We start from the raw sequence: 16243 nt of genomic DNA on the forward strand, positions 1-16243 counted from the left end.
TATGTCCACAGCATTTCCCTGATCCACCAAGTTTGTAATTCCATCAAAAAAGAAAGAAAGAAAGAAAGAAAGAAAGAAAGAAAGAAAGAAAGAAAGAAAGAAAGAAAGAAAGAAAATGAGGTTTGTCTGACATGAGTTATTTTTGAGAAACCTGTGGTGTGTCTTAGTAATCACAGCATCCTCTTCCAAATGCTCACAGACCAACTGTTGAATGATCTGGTCTAGGACCTTCCCTGGTATTGATGTCAAGCTCACCAGTCGGTAATTACCGTACCTGGGTCTTCCTTTTTGAAGACAGGGACAACATTTACTCTAGTCTGTAGGAACCTCACCTATTCTCCACGATTTCTCAGAGATCATAGACAAAGGCTCTGAAAATGGATGCAGCTCGTCAGGCCCTGAAGATTTGAATTTATTTAAAGTAGCTAGGTGTTCCTTTACTACCTCTTTTCACGTCTTGGGCTGCAGTTCCCTCCTTGCATCATTTATTCTGCTATCACCAAGTTGGGCATCACTTTCCTTTTGGGTGAATGTTTGAAATGACTGATTTTCTTATCCTATCTTTTCCCTAAGAAGCTCAGGGCAGTTCTCTCTTGCACTCCATTGTATCCTCACAACCACCCTGTGAAGTAGGCATGGCACAGAGAAGGAGGGAGAGACGGGGAGAGAGAGCACAATTTGAACTCAGCTCAAGTCAAGACCTTCCACCCCCTGCAGCATCTTGCTGGCCTGAAAGGACGAGTCAAATTCTACAGGTCTTCCTGCAGGGCTCATGAAAGCAATCATCCAATCAGGAAAAAAATAGGCAAATTAGTCTATTGCTCTAGAAAAAGAGGGGCCAGAACTCACCACGAGCACCTCCCTTGTTCTCTTAGAATAGCAATGGCAACCTCCTGAGAGGCGGCAAGTTCCAGCTGAAAAAAGCCCGTAACAGCAATAAAAACCATAAAATAACCATTTTAAAAACCACACAAATCTCAATTAACTGTTGTGGAAGGATCTATTCTTAACTGCCTGTGTAGGCCTGGCAGAAAAGTTTTCAGCAGGCATTTAAAAGTTGCCACAAAAGGCACCCGTTGAATCTCCAGTGGCAGAGAGTTCCTCAGGACCAAGCCAAAGACAGTGAAGACGAGGTTGTCCTTGATGTTGTCTCAGGGAACAGCCAGCGAAGTTGAGGGAGCTGGGATATGTAAGGGTTCAGGAGGCAACAGAGGCATCCTTGACCTAAGCTGCTCAGGATTTTGCCAGTTCATACTAGAATCTTGAACGTGGCTCAGTAATACTACAAATAGACGCAAAAATTATTGACAGCCAAACTGGGTCATTCTTCTGCGCCTCTGGTTATACAGACTGGATGCCCACCTTTTAAATTAAGGTTTCTCGGCTAGCGGGGCAGGGGCAGGATTGGGCATGACGTAAGCTCCTGAGAAGGTTGTTGGTGTTGTCCTTTCCAACCAAGACACCCAACTCTGAATCCCAGTCACTCCCAGGGACAAACTGGGGTTGCTGCTTCCACGCTCAGCCCCAAACCACGAGCCAGGGTGCAGGGTATTTTGAGCCGGATCCAGCAAGGGCATCTCTTTATAAACAACCCAACTGGGTCGTTTTTCACCCATTGGATGCCAACCCTTTGGAATAACGTTTCCCGCTTTTAACTGGGACCCGACTTTGAGAAAGGGAGCGTGTGGGGGGGGGGTCAGGCATTGTGTGAGCACAGGGAGGGTTGTTGGTTTTGCATATAAAAAAAAATTTAAACCAGACATCTACCTCAGAGGCAGCCTCATGCAAACTTGTTCATCTGTGTCTGAATAGGCACCCCTAAATGACATTCGCATCATCTGGTGGCTTTGGAGGACGACCTCTGACCCTGTCTGGCTCTCCCGCATAGAAAGGCTGTCGTCTTCTCCCCCTGTCTGGCCATTGTCCCTCCATTTCCATATTGCTCCCCCACCCCTCTTTTTCCCATGCTGTCGCTCTCAGAGGTTCACCCCCTCCCAACCCCTTCCCATCTTTTTCTCCCGCCCCAACCCGAGCCGGTTTTTAAAAATCAATCAAGTTTAGAGAAGAGAAGGAGACTCCTCACATTCGGAGAAGCTAGAGGAGCCGGACACTTATATGCTGAAAGGATTTTTATTTTGCAGGGCGGGGGGGGGGTCTGTTTTGAGTTTTCTCTCCCCATCCGAAATCTCTCTTTTTGACATCCCCCCCTTTACCACACACTTTGGGAACGCAGAAATGGCAAAACGTGGCGATTTAGGCGGAACCGTCTACTTTGGACAGCAAGAGACAGGAGACTGAGTGAGTAGGAAACTTTTGCAGAAATGAAAATGGGCTCTCTCTTGTGGGCAATGTTTTGATGTTTTTGGGGAATAAGCTTTGCACAGGGTGAAATCCGGAGCCTCAAATCCAGATAGAAAGTAGGAGGAGGAAATAACCCATTTGAATTGTCTTAAGTGAGTCATGGCCACTAATTTTAATGGGCCTACTTCTGAGTAGGATTGGCTACAATTGACTTGCCTTTTGTTAAAGCTGTAGGATTTTAATTTTTAATTTGTGTTAATAAGGACTAGTAAGAATAGGCAAATCTGTCCATTTCACTCTTTCTTGTTTCCCCAGTCTTTAGCTTAGTTCTTTACATTTTCACAGCAGTTTGTGATTTGTATTTTTATTAAGGGGGGAAAAAGTTCTCATGAAACGGCATTGCTGAATCTTTCCTAAAACGCTAATTTCTTGTTTTCGCAAATATCATGCATTTTATCCACACTTTACTGTCAAATAATGCATATATATATATATATATATATATGCATGACTTGGCTGGAGAACTGGCTTGTAAAATTCAGAAAAGTGCAAATTTTGACAGGGAGCTGTTTTCTGGTTTCCATATATTTTTCAAAACTGGGAATTTGCTTTTGTTTCTGATGTTTTTGATCTGTTTTATGTTTGTTTTATGGTTCTCTTTTGTAGGCTATCTTGAAAATCTAGATTAATAAAAAAAGAAATGAAATGAAATTGTGAATTTTGTCGGTTCACCTTCAGAGGTGAGGCCAGCTGAATAGCTACCCTGTTCTGAGAGAGAGAAGAGATTATATTATCTCCTCTTCTTTTACAAATTTAATTGAGGACACCCTTGTAACACTTTTGACCTAGTTGGAGGGCTCTTCCAAGATTCATTTTGCCATTCCATACACTGGTAGAGATGCTTTGTTAATATTTATCCACCTATCCAATCCTTCCTCCCAAAGGAACTTGAGAACAACTCACTTTGGAAGATCCTTAAAGAGTTAGGGAGGTCTTGCATCAATTAGGCCAAAGATACATTTGAGGGGCTGAAAGTATCCCACACCTCAAATCTTAATCAGCTGTTCAAGATGAACTGGTTGCTAGCGTGCGAAACAGTTTGCTGTGTTAATATTTGTGTGCACATGTTGCTGCTGTTGCTTAAAATAAAAAAACAATTCTGCCTCCTCTTACCTCCAGGCTTTGGGTTGGGTAGCGAACCTGAGTTAGGCACTTTGCGATGAACTGATCCAATTGAGTTGTGGATGATGATTTCGCCGGGCGAAATCCTTGGATAGACCTCTTTGCTTTTAGGGACTCTGTTTTGGAAACCTGCAAATGAAATTTCAGAGGTGGCATTTACCCAAGGGTGGGGTAGGGGGTGGTGAAGGGGGGGAAGGCCCCCCAATAATAATAATCAATTAGGAACTGTGGTTTGATCAAAATAGGAACAAACGAAGCAATTTGCTGGTAGTGCTGGTTGTAAGCATTTGCAAAGGGACGGATCATGCAGACAGGTAGAGAGAGAAATGTGTTGAAATCCTGGGAAGCTGTGCAATGGTTTGGTTTTCTTTTACTATCCAGAGATTTCCACGAACTGGAGTGGAGGCAGAGGATAATAACAAAATAATCAGAATAATTATCAGCATCGTAGGCAGGGGGAGGCAGGAGAATTGTGGCCGGTCCCTTTAAGATGCACAGACCATGTCTTCCTCCCCCCCCCCCGGGGTTCGTGACTCAGCAACTGCAGAGCCAGTAACTTTGGGAGGGGAGAGAATTTTTGCACACAGGGTTACTCTAGAGGCAGGTGCAACTTGGGTCTCAGTGGGATATGCTTGGGCCTGGACTGGGGTTGGCGGGGTGTATATATTGCTATAGTGGGAGCAGTCTGCAAGAGGTGGCAGGTCTCCAAAGCCACATATTTGTGGGGGTGTAAAAGGGGGGGTATTCCTTGAGGGCAAGCCTCTTTGGGTGTCTGTCCCAACGGCAGTTTGGACGGCAGGGTTATTTTTGGATGCCTTTGCCATATTTCAGGTTATTTTTTCATGGCTGATTTACTGCACTTAAAGCCCAGCTTTGTCTTCAAGGAGTTCATGCATGCTCTCCCCTTCCTCACACAACAACCCTGCGAGGCAGACTAGGTTGAGACGCAGTGGCTGCCCCCCCCCCCCAAGGTCGCACCCAGTGAGCTTCACAGCTGAATGGGGCTTCGAACGCTGGCCTCCCATGTCCTTGCCCGATGTTCTAACCACTACACCAGGGATATATGTATTTCTGGACACATCGTGTTGCAAAATTCTGGACACACTGCGAAATTCAGGTAAGGGGCAAAGTTTTGAAAAATGGCTCCCATGCAAAAACATGCATCAGGTAGCTCAGAATGTAAGCGTGAACTAGATCGAATTTCTCCCCCTTCCCCCTGGTCTAAATACATAGTTGTTTGGGCAAGGCCTACCCAACAGGGCTGGTTTTTCTCTTTGGTTATCTAGCTGTATGAGTATATATGATGTCATAAAGCTAGAAAACCGAATGTACAAACCCACCCACTACTCGACGGGGCTTTTGCAAATGTCTCCCCACGTCTACATCTTCCAGCAAAGGGTCCTGTGAATTGTTGCAGGGGGTGGGGGGCAGGCGTCCCCTTTCACCTTATTCTGGGATGTACAGGAAGAGTTTCCTCTTAGGCGGCCAGTTAAAATCTTACTTGCTGAAAGAGAAGGATGGAATTGAACTAGAAGGCTGGGGGTAAATATAACTGAATAAATTTGAACAGCAGCATCAGGGAATGGGGCTTCTCTGAGTGCCTCTGGCTGGCTTTCAACAGGGGTGGGATTTTATTAGGAAGAACATCCTGGCGGTAAGGTCTGTTGGACGGTGGATTGGGGTCCCTCAAATGGTCTTCTATCATTGATGCTTTAGCTGAGATTCCTGCATAGCAGGGGGTTGGACTAGATAATAGAATAACAGAATTGTAAGGTACCATGAGGGTCATGTATAATAATAATAATAATAATAATAATAATAATAATATCCACCCATCTAACTAGGTTGCCCCAGCCACTCCGGGCAGCTTCCAACAGATATAAAAACACAATAAAACCTCAAATATTAAAAACTTCCTTACAGGGCTGCCTAAAGACATATTCTAAAAGTCATACAGTAGTACCTTGGTTTACGAACTTAATCCATTCCAGAAGTCCGTTCTTAACCGAAACCGTTCTTAAACCAAGGTGCACTTTCCCTAATGAGGCCTCCCACCGCCAGTGCCCTTCCATTGTTTGGATTCCATTCTTAGACCAAGGTAAAGTTCGCAAACTGGGACACTACTTCCGGTTTTGCGGAGTTCATAAACCAAATTGTTCATAAATAGGGCTGTTCTTAAACCGAGGTACAACTGTAGTTTTTTATTTCCTTGACATCTGAGGGAAGGGTGTTCCATAGGGTGGGCGCCACCACCGAGAAGGCCCTCTGCCTGGTTCTCTGTATCCTCACTTCTCGCAGTGAGGGAACCACCAGAAGGCCCTCGGGGCTGGACCGCCGTGTCTGGAATGGATGGTGGGGGTGGAGAAGCTTCTTCAGGTTTCAGGGCTAAGGCTGTTTAGGACTTTAAAGGTTAGTATCAACACTTTGAATGGTGCTCAGAAACATACTGGGAGCCAATGTAGGTCTTTCAGGACTGGTGTTATATGGTCTCGGTGGCCACTCCCAGTCACCAGTCTGACTGCCTAATTCTGGAATACAGTGGTGCCTCGCAAGACGATATTAATTCGTTCTGCGAGTTTTTTCGTCTTGCAAATTTTTCGTCTTGCGAAGCACGGTTTCCCATAGGAATGCAAAAAAAAGGCTACCACACCGCATGCTATGAGTTGCTCCTCGAAGTCAAGTCGCAACTGCACCTCTTCAAGCAATGCACCCTGGGTATTAATGGTTTTAAGAAAAAGGAAACAAACTTGCAAGACGTTTTCGTCTTGCGAAGCAAGCCCATAGGGAAATTCGTCTTGCGAAGCAACTCAAAAAATGAAAAACTCTTTCGTCTTGCGAGTTTTTCGTCTTGCGAGGCATTCGTCTTGTGAGGCACCACTGTAGTTGTAGTTTCCCAGTCACATTCAAAGGCAGCCCCATGTGGAGCACATGGCAGTAGTCCAAGCGGGAGATAACCAGAGCATGCACCACTCTGGCAAGACAGTGGAAGTAGGGTTGGAAGGGGTCCTGAGGGTCATCTAGCCCAACCCCCTGAAATACAGGACTCTTTTGCCCAATGTGGGGCTTGAACCCATGACCCTGAGATTAAGAGAAGAGGGGGTGTGGGAGAGTTCACGAGAGAGAAAAGGAGAGAGCCCCCCCTGAGATTAAGAATGTCCTGCTCTGCTGCCTGAGCCATCTCAGTTGCATTAGTCATTCCTCTGCCCCACCCCTTGCCCACTCCCAAGGCTGCAATTCTGTGAAATTGTGTGTGTGTGTTTTTACCTGGAAAAGCAGTGGATCGTGACAGCAGTCTACAGTGCAGCTGGGCTACAGGTCAGTGGCAGAGCACTTGCTTGGCATGTAGAAGGTCCCAGGTCCCATCTGTCATGGATAGTTTAGTTGAGGTTCCTGTATTGCCGGGGGATGGACTGGATGACCCTCGGGGTCCCTTCCAGCTCTACAGTTTAGGATTCTATGGTTCAGTCTTCAGTCCTCTGCCCCTGCTGCAACAAAACATGTCTCTCCTGCGTCAGTCTCTACAGCCACAGCAAGAGCTGCAACCTTCCAACAGCTTGACCTCAGCCCCAAAGGTGCACTCTGTTGCAGTCCTGTGCTGCCACCTGTGGCAGAGCTCAGTGGAGGGAGAAGCCAGCCAAGTCTCAGGGGGATCCTTGCCTGGAGGCAGAGTCCGAATGCAGGGTCCAATCCTAAGGTCCGGAGTATCTCAGTTCACGTAGTCAGAAGATCTGGGGGTCCAGAAAGCTGAGGGCCAAGACAACAATGCCCATTTACACCACAAAGAACTCATAACCCACCTGCTCTCAGCAGCCAGAAACACCATAACCAGACACTGGAGAGACCTGTCAGGAGTAAGCATGGACCAATGGTACCAAATAGTATGGGAAACAGCCCTACTAGAAAAATTAACTAATAAACTGAAAATGACACGGGGACTAACAGAAGAAGACGCCTTCACCCCGGTATGGCTCCCCTTTATCACATACACAGCCCAACAGGACAATGACAATAATCCGCCAACAGCATACAAATCAATATGGCTAACCTGATCCAAAACACCCACCCACCTCACTCACACACGAAAACAAAGATCACCACAGCCAGTCACAAGCAAACAATCACACCCCAGGCCAACCCCAACCTCTCTCAGCACCAAAGGAACACAAGTGAACAGCACAAGCAACGCTGCCACCAAACTCTACATACATTAAACATAATAGAAACACCGCCACCCGACCCCACCCCCATCCATCTCTCCTCCCTCCACCCCCCTTTCTTTTTTTCCCTTTTTTTCTTTTCTTCTCCCCCTAATGCCTCAACAAATGAAACGGATTTGTAAAAATGTTACATGGAAAAAAAACATACGAGGCGTCACACTTACACTGTAAACAAGAAAACCCTTAATTAAATATTTTTTTTAAAAAAAAAAAGCTGAGGGCCCAAGGTCACAAGAAGCAGCAAGGTCTGGTCAGAAACGACAAATATTTGTTTCCGGTAACTGACTGAGGCTGGAAATTCTGCTTGAGAAAGCTGGAGTCAGCTGGTTCAAATCAGGAGCAAGAAGGCCGATGAGCAACAGGTGGAGTCAACTCACCTTCTGCTCCTTAAGGTGCTGCTCAGCAGGTGAAGCCAACTCCTCCGTTGTCTCCCGAGAGAGATGGATGCCAGCAGCAGCAGCAGCAATAATAATAATCATAGAATTGCAGAAGGTTTGTTTTTTTAAGTGCCTAATTTATCCAGATTACTGCTAATTATTCCTGCAGGGGGTTGGACTGGATGACCTTTGGGGTGCCTTGCAATTCTACATTTCTAGGATTCCAGTTTGGGATGGATCACCAAGGAGAGCTTATGCCAGGCTTCAAAATCTCGCTCTCCCTGGCTGGCAAGATATCATTTGGCTTGGCCCAGACATTTTCAAGCCTATCTTCTTAAAAACTGAGAGCTAGAACTTTCTTTCTTTTGAAACAATTAAGCTTTTCTTTCCTTTTAAACTACTACAGAATCAAAGCATACTCAGTGCCCTGGTTACAAAACTAATAATTTATTATTACTGCTATTATTTTTCATAGAATCGTAGAATCATGGAATTGTAAGGTTGGAAGGGACCCCAAGGGTCATCCAGCCCAACCCCGTGCAAGGCAGGAATGTGCCCTTAATTTCAGATCACGCCTCTCACTCGCCTGGAGGGGGGTGGAGAGGGCTGCTGTCTGTGTTTGTAGAAACCAGCGTAGTGTTCAAAGGTAACAAATTACTTTAGTGCTCCAGCGACTTTGACCTCTCTGTTCATGTGCTGAGTGCGTTCCTCAGACCAAAAATGATTCCCCACCTTTAAAGATCTGTTTTCCCCCAACAATTTGACAGCTTCCTCCAGCCCTCATTCAGCTCTGCCATCTTGCTTGGGCAACATCTTCCTGGGGACTATCTGCAAAGGTAGTTAAATAACAATTTCCCGGTTTGTGGCAGAAGGTGGGAGGGAGGACTCTTTTCCCCCCACAGAGGCACAAGCCGATGAGTCAGAAAGAACATCTTAAAATAGGCTCCACTTTAAGGCCTCGTCTTCCAAATGCCATTAATTTTCTGGAGATTACAGACCTTCTCCGTATCCTAGCATCAGAAACTATTCCAGGGAAGGGAACAACAGTCAATTGTAAAAAGCAACCCCAAACTGAAAAGGAAAAATCTTCCAGGCTGATCTGTAAAATGAGAATTGTTTGTTTGTTTGTTTGTTTGTTTTGCAAATTAAAAGCCTCTTTCACCAGAGTTGGAAGTGACCCTGAGGGTTGTCTAGTCCAACCCCCTGTAGTTGCTTTGGGGTACACCACGGCCTTTAAGTGCATGTTGACTATGCATCAAATGTATGGGGTCAACTGTGGAATCATAGCACCATACAATTGTGGGGTTGGAAGGGGTCCTCAAGGTCTACTAGTCTAACCCTCTGCAATGCAAGAATCTCCACTAGATCGTACCCAACCTCTCCTTAAGAACCTCCAGGGTTTGCAAAGCTGTGCGAAGCCATCTGTGTAGTAATGTCAAGGCGTTTCCCCCTATGAAGTGGGTTTTAAGAGTGTTGCTTCCCAAATTTTATTCCAAGGCTCTGTGACCTTTTGAATAAAAACGTTATCCACAGACACACTTTGTTCCAGCTGCTCTGATCTAGACCCAACACACACAAACCCCCGGGACCCACTCTCCGCAAATCCTGACAGCGAGAAGACCACCTGCCCATCGGAGACGAGGCAACACAATGGATCTGTCTGGAGTCTGAATTGTGGGGAGAGAGGCTGTTTTATGATCTGCGTAGTTCACTGAGAATAGAAAACAGCTCGTTGGGCCATCTCTCTCTTCCCTCAGCCTCCATGGCCTCACCTCACTCTGCTAAATCATCTGGCCCTAGATTTATATTTTTAAAAGGTCAACTATAGTGTCAACACATACACACACACACACGGAGGAGAGGGCTATCAATGGCCATTATTAATAATAATAATAATTTTTTATTTATACCCCGCCCTTCGCAGTTCAAAAACCGGGCTCAGTGCAGCTAACAACAAATTTAAAACACTTACCGTAATTATAAAAGCAGCATAAAATACAGTATAAAAACATGAATAACAATAAAATTCAAAAACCAGTTAGATAATCCCCTGGGCTAGCTGGCTGAATTGGTCCTATTTGGGCCAGAGAGGAGACCAGGGGAGAATTAGCTGTGGGATCCCAGAGCGGGTAATCTTCATAAAAGGGGAGGGAAGGGAAGGGAAATAGAAGATCAGGCTGAATTCAAATTAAAGGCCAGGCAGAATAGCTCTGTCTTACAGGCCCGGCAGAAGGAGGTTAAATCCTGCAGGGCCCTGGTCTCATGGGACAGAGCATTCCACCAGGTCGGAGCCATCACTGAGAAGGCCCTGGCCCTGGTAGAGGATAATCTGACTTCCTTGGGGCCCGGGACCTCTAAACGATGGTTATTCATGGACCTTAAGGTCCTCTGCGGGGCAGACCAGGAGAGGCGGTCCCGTAAATACGAGGGCCCTAAGCCACAAAGGGCTTTAAAGGTCGAGACCAGCACCTTGAACCTGACCCTGTACTCCACTGGAGTGCAACTGGAAAAGCACTGGGTAAATATGCTCCCCGTCTTACCCCGCCCATCTGACTGGGTTGCCCCAGCCACTCTGGGCAGCTTCCAACACATATAACCAATACCCTTCAAACATGTATAAAAACATAATAAAACATTAAACATTATAAACCTCCCCATCCAGGGCTGCCTTCCGATATCTTCTAAAGGTTGTCTCATTACTTATCTCCTTGGCTTGGGGGTTGCATAACTCCAGACCCCCCCACATTTCTTGGATGAAAATAGGGACGTCCTAAGGAAAAGTGGGACATTCTGGGATCAAATCAGAAACCGGGCAGCTTCTGTAAATCCAGGACTGTCCCTGGAAAATGGAGATACTTGGAGGATCTGTGAATAGCAGTTGCTGGAAACCACAGGAGAGGAGGGTGTTGCTCATGCCTTGCTTTTAGGATTGGGGCCCTTGGCCAGCCCCCAGGAGAACAGGATGCTGGACTGAGTCAGCAGGACAATTCTGACGGCCTTATGACTCATATGTTAGCTTGGTGGAAACTCCATGTCCAAGTAGAGTCTATCTTTGAATGCCAGTCCTGCTAGTGGGATTTACTTAGTTATCCCTCTTTTTTTGCCAGATCATTTTTATTTTTATTTTCCAAATATTTACCAAATCATTCAAACAAATTTAATACGAATTTCCCCCCCAAAATTTCCTGCATTCCGTTCTTGATGCTTCCAAAGTTCTCTCTTGTTGCTTCTTTATTTCCCTAGTTATTTCTAATTCACATTCCATTCCTTACAATTAACCTTATATTACAATAGGTTTTTTTGTGTTTTTAAACTTATCCTTAGCCATTAGCTATCCACTTTCCAATTCCTGCACGTACAATATTTTAACATTTGAAATATCTGTAAGTGAGGTTAATCAACAAATTATCAGTCCATGATAATAATTATCATTTCTAAGTTAAGTTCCTTTCCTTCATTCTGCGTGTATGAAAATCTAATAGTTGACATTCACTAGATGTTTTCCCTTTTCTTCTTATAATAGTCCACGCTCTCAAAAAAAACTTCCTGTCCACTGTGCTTTAATTTCCAGACCATGGAACCCCTCAATTATTTAGCTATCCTTAGGAACATTGGAAGCTGGCACATGCTGTTTGGTGTTGCCCACACTGGCTGGCAGCAGCACTCCATGATTTCAGACAGGCCTCTCTCCCAGTCTTGCCTGGAGATGCTGCCAGAGATTCGAACCCAAGACCTCCTGCATGCAGAGCAGGCACTCTCCCAGAGCTCCTTGGCCCTCTCCATCCTCTCCCACCAACAACCTTGTGAGGTAGGTTAAGCTGAGAGATATAGTGACTGCCCCCAAGGTCCCCCAGTGAGATTGGTGGCTGAGTGGCAGATTCGAACTCGGGTTTCTCCCAAGTCCTAGTCATAGTTGCAGTGTGTGGGGAGAGGGAGGTACAACACACCATGTATCCAACAAAGTTCTACTCAGAGTAGAGACGTTAAAGTTATCGGACCCAAGTTTCCAATGGGTCACCTCTGAGCGGGACTATAGTAAGAAAAACAAGAGGAGATTTCCTTGTTTGTTTATTTCATTTAAGAATCATAATGATTGCACTCCTGTTCAATAATTTCACACACACACAAGTTTTTAAAAACTGCATTATGTGTAAAAACAATTTTAAGAACAGAAAAACCCTAATTGCAATTACATACAAAACATATTTTTAAAAAGCAGGTTGTGTATAAAATCCATTTTCTAATGGTTAGCTTTTTTATCACTATGTCAATTTTAAAAAACAAAACTCTATTGTGTTACATAGTGTTAACAGGTTTATATTTTAAAATCAAGATTCAACTTTTTATATATACCTCGGTTTTGGAACGTAATCCATTCTGGAAGATCGTTCAAGTTCTGAAACATTCGAAAACTGAGGCTTGAAGGACGGTCTGCACATTCAATAGAGAAAATTGGAAAAAAGAAAACCTCAGCAGAAGCCATTTACTTCCGAGGCGTGCTCAAAAACGGAAGCATTTACTTCTGGGGTTTTGGCATTTGAAAATCAAAACGTTCAACTTCCGAGACGTTCAAAAACCGAGGTACCACTGTATAGATAACTCTGTTTTTATGCACCAACCAGTCTTGAGATATCAATATCTATCTATCATCTATCTATCTATCTATCTATCTATCTATCTATCTATCTTTCTCATACCCTCCAACATTTCTCAGATGGGACACCCTATTCTACACCAGCAAGCTTCTTCTGCAAGCGCAGACCTCGCAGGCACATCGGCATTGGTCACCTTGAGCCAACTCCAACCTCTCCGCTGAACCTGCCTCACAAGGTTGTTGTGAAGGGAAAATGTGCAAAGGAAGATAAATGGAAGGAAATAGGATATGGGATTTGAGCTGCCTTGAGTCCCTGTCAGGGGGAAAAACAGGAAATAATAATAATAATAATAATAATAATAATAATAGAAGAAGAAGAAGAAGAAGAAGAAGAAGAAGAAGAAGAAGAAGAAGAAGAAGAAACAACTGAGAATGATCAGGAACATGCTAGACAGAAAATCCTATTAAACTCAGTGGGACTTAGTGGGATATAGAAAGGGCTTCGTATGCCAGCTTCCCTGTTTCCTTCATTTGGCGCAGTGATTTCATTTTCTTTATAAACAGGACTCTGTTTCTGCACCTACGCACAAACCACTTTTAATTGTCCTCCGAGACATGGAGGAAAAGGGAAACCGGGACATTCCTGGGTCAAATCAGAAACCGGGATGGCTTCTGTAATTCCGGGACTGTCCCTGGAAAATGGGGGCACTTGGAGGGTCTGCTCTCTGTCTATCTATCTTCCCCCTTGTATTTCATAGAATGATAGAATTGTAGAGTTGGAAGGACCCCAGGGGTCATCTAGCCCAACCCCGTGAGAGGAAGGAATATTTGCCATGTTCCGGAGTGAGTGGCAATGGGCCCGAGCTTTCCCTGCGCAGAAGGAGTACCGGCTGACTGGGGTGGGGGAGAAGTAACAGAAAACAGAGAGGCCGGGGGATGCAGTGGAGTAGCCTGCCAGAGGGCAGGGGCTGGCTGGTCGGCGGGAGGGCCCAACATTTTGCGGAAGTCTCGCTTTTGTCGCTATGTTCTTGGCACACTGTGGCGAGGGATGACCCCAATGAGAGGGATGAGTCTGCCAAGGACTCGGAAATAGCTCAGTTGGCACTTGAAAAGGCAGTGGGGGGGGTCATTTGGCATTTTGCTGGGTCCATTTTCCTATGTCCTTTGGAGGCTTGCTTTGTCACCAGCTTCCTCCGTGCCACAATGGTGGGCCGCCCGTGCCCGCTCTCCCGGTGCCAAGAAGAGGCAGCTGGATCGGAGGCCATTTCTGTTCAGTTTTGACTCCACCAGGCAGTGAATGGGCTTGCCTGGCTTGGGCGGATATTGAGAGTCGAGTGCAGATCTGCCAGTCCAAGTTCTTTTTAAAACTTCTTTGTTCAGGGGCTAAACAGTCTCCCGGTTTGCAAAGTGGGGCACTTTCAGGAAAAAGTCTTCGAAGGCAGGCAGAGGGGGGCAGCCTGAATAGAGAAAGGCTTGTATAAGCATGAATGGTGTTGGGCGAGAGAGGGGGAATTCATTATCCTTAGAATAAATTTAGGTGCAGGAAAAGGGACCCCCACAAAAAAGTAAACAAATGATCAAGGGGACGGAGTGACTCCCCAATGAGGGAAGCTTGCAAAGTTTGGGGGCTTTCTTAAGTTTGGAGAAAAGGCTAGTTTAAGGGAGGGTATAAAATGGTGTGTGGAATGGAGAAAGTGGATTGAGAGAAGATTTCCTCATGCATTCATGTAACACCACAACTTGTGGGCATCTGTGAATTGGTCTCACCTATTATTATTATTTCAATTTATATACCATCCTTTATCAGAAGATCCCAGGGCAGTGTACAACATTAAAAACACATTACAGAACATCAATGATAAAAACATAAGAAAAACATAAGAAAAAGCAAACTGACAGACAGTCTAATGATAAAATTGTCAACATAATAACTGTCCTCTACAGTTGGTGGCCATCACAAAATCTTGTGGGAGCAAATTCTGTGTTCTTACTTTGCACTGTGTGAGGAAGTCCTTCCTTCTGTCGGTCCTGAAACTACCAGCGTAATTTCTTTTGTGAAAATATCAGGCTCGCAGCTTAAAAGGACACGGCACACGAGGAAAGGAGGAAGAGCTGGGAGGAAGAAACAGCAAGCTCAAACTATTCTGTGATTTTGTGTCATTCCATTTTAAAGCTGCCCAATTTAGAGGTCATTACTGGCAGCCCTTGAGGAGCTGGAGCAACTCCCCGATGAGAAAAAAAAGTGGCAATGTCTGGGGCTTTTAAATTAGGGGGAAGGCATGTTTCAGATGAGGAATGTCTGAGCTGTATAAAATTATGAGTGGCAGGGAGAAAGAGGAGAAAGAAACTATTTTCTCCCTCTCTCATATAACACCAGATCTCCTAGAACAGAATCATAGAATCATGTGCTGATATATTTCCTCACCTTTATATGCAAAGTTTCTACCTGCAGGGAGTAAAGGAAAGCAGTTATTATTTAATTTATATTTACCTTTTTAAAGTATTTCTATAAAAAGCATGCAATAGACAAAGTTTTCTGATCTCACAACATCCTCGATTAAAGCAACAACATTTCATATTGCAGTACAGAGGAACAGTGGTCCTCTGCCTCCAGGAGCCTACAATCTGGAGAAAGAAAGATAATTTTTCTTTTTTGCAGAGTGGGATGTTAACAGAGTGAGTGGAGAGAAAGACCCTGCAGGGAATGGGAGAGTGATGGACTGCCTCTGAAACTGGAGGCTCAACGTAGCCATCTTGGCTGCATCAAATCATGGACTCGTCTTGGTATCAGCAGCGGCCAGCGCTTGAGGAGAAGCCCATGCAGTCAGGGCCACAGGGCAGTGAGGCCTCTCGCGGCATTTATCCCCAGGGAGCTGCTACTTTGAGGTAGACTGTGCCTGTGTGTGGATGTTCCCTTAATATCCTGACTTAACAGCAGGTCCATAGGCCTGTCTTTCCTCCAGAGAATGTACCTAATCTCAAAGATCAGAGAATATCCGGGCATAAGAAGCTTCCATCTCAACGGGTGTTTGGGGGGGGGGTCTTTTCTTTTACCGCTGAGCGATGGTTCTTCCCTTTAAAATAAAGCAAGATGCTGCTCCTCATGACTCAGGTTTAAACAGGAGTTCAGGAAGTGGCTTTACCCAGAGTTGGATCATTGGGAGCTGAAGACTGTCCAGACTGAGAGGCACCTGTGGCTCTCTGGCTCTTGCTTGATTCTGGCTTCCATTGTCCCTGACCATTGGTCATGCTGGCTACTGGGTGTTGCAAACCAAAGCGCCTCAAGGGCTTTGTACCAAACTGTGAAATGAACATTCTTCCACACCAGAAGCCTTAACTTGGCTGTAGTTCTGGGCTTCAGGACGGGCACTCTGCACATGCCCTAGAAATGAACAAGCAAAAGCCTTGTTATTTTCCATCCATGTGTGCAGTCCTAAACGATGTGTCCTAGAATGACGTTGGGCTATTTTAAATCATTTTGGCTGTGCGCATTATTTCATGTAGCTTTTATTGAGATGAGCAACTCATTCAGAACCATGAGGCCTAGCAGTTAGCTTTCCTGTTTTCAGGGA

General features: G+C 45.2%; 2 long non-coding RNA genes across 8 annotated transcripts in view; one reads left to right on the forward strand and one right to left on the reverse strand.

Moving 5' to 3' along the window:
• Window positions 1–16243, forward strand: part of LOC308467545 — a 53750-nt gene that overhangs the window by 13605 nt on the left and 23902 nt on the right. Inside the window, exon 1 of one of the 7 annotated variants that reach the window (XR_013981198.1) lies at window positions 2288–2298. The exons of the other annotated variants lie outside the window; for them this stretch is intronic. This is a non-coding gene — a long non-coding RNA (uncharacterized lncRNA). Of the gene's footprint in view, window positions 1–2287; window positions 2299–16243 lie in introns of those variants that run through there. 7 annotated transcript variants of the gene reach the window in all.
• LOC308467568 lies at window positions 808–7230 on the reverse strand. The gene is made up of 3 exons (XR_013981225.1): window positions 6748–7230; window positions 3475–3612; window positions 808–914 (listed from the first exon to the last, which is right to left on the reverse strand). It is a non-coding gene; the product is annotated as an uncharacterized lncRNA (long non-coding RNA).

This window comes from Podarcis pityusensis, assembly GCF_964106645.2.
Source record: "Podarcis pityusensis genome assembly, chromosome: 18".
NCBI classification, from domain to species: Eukaryota; Metazoa; Chordata; class Lepidosauria; order Squamata; family Lacertidae; genus Podarcis; species Podarcis pityusensis.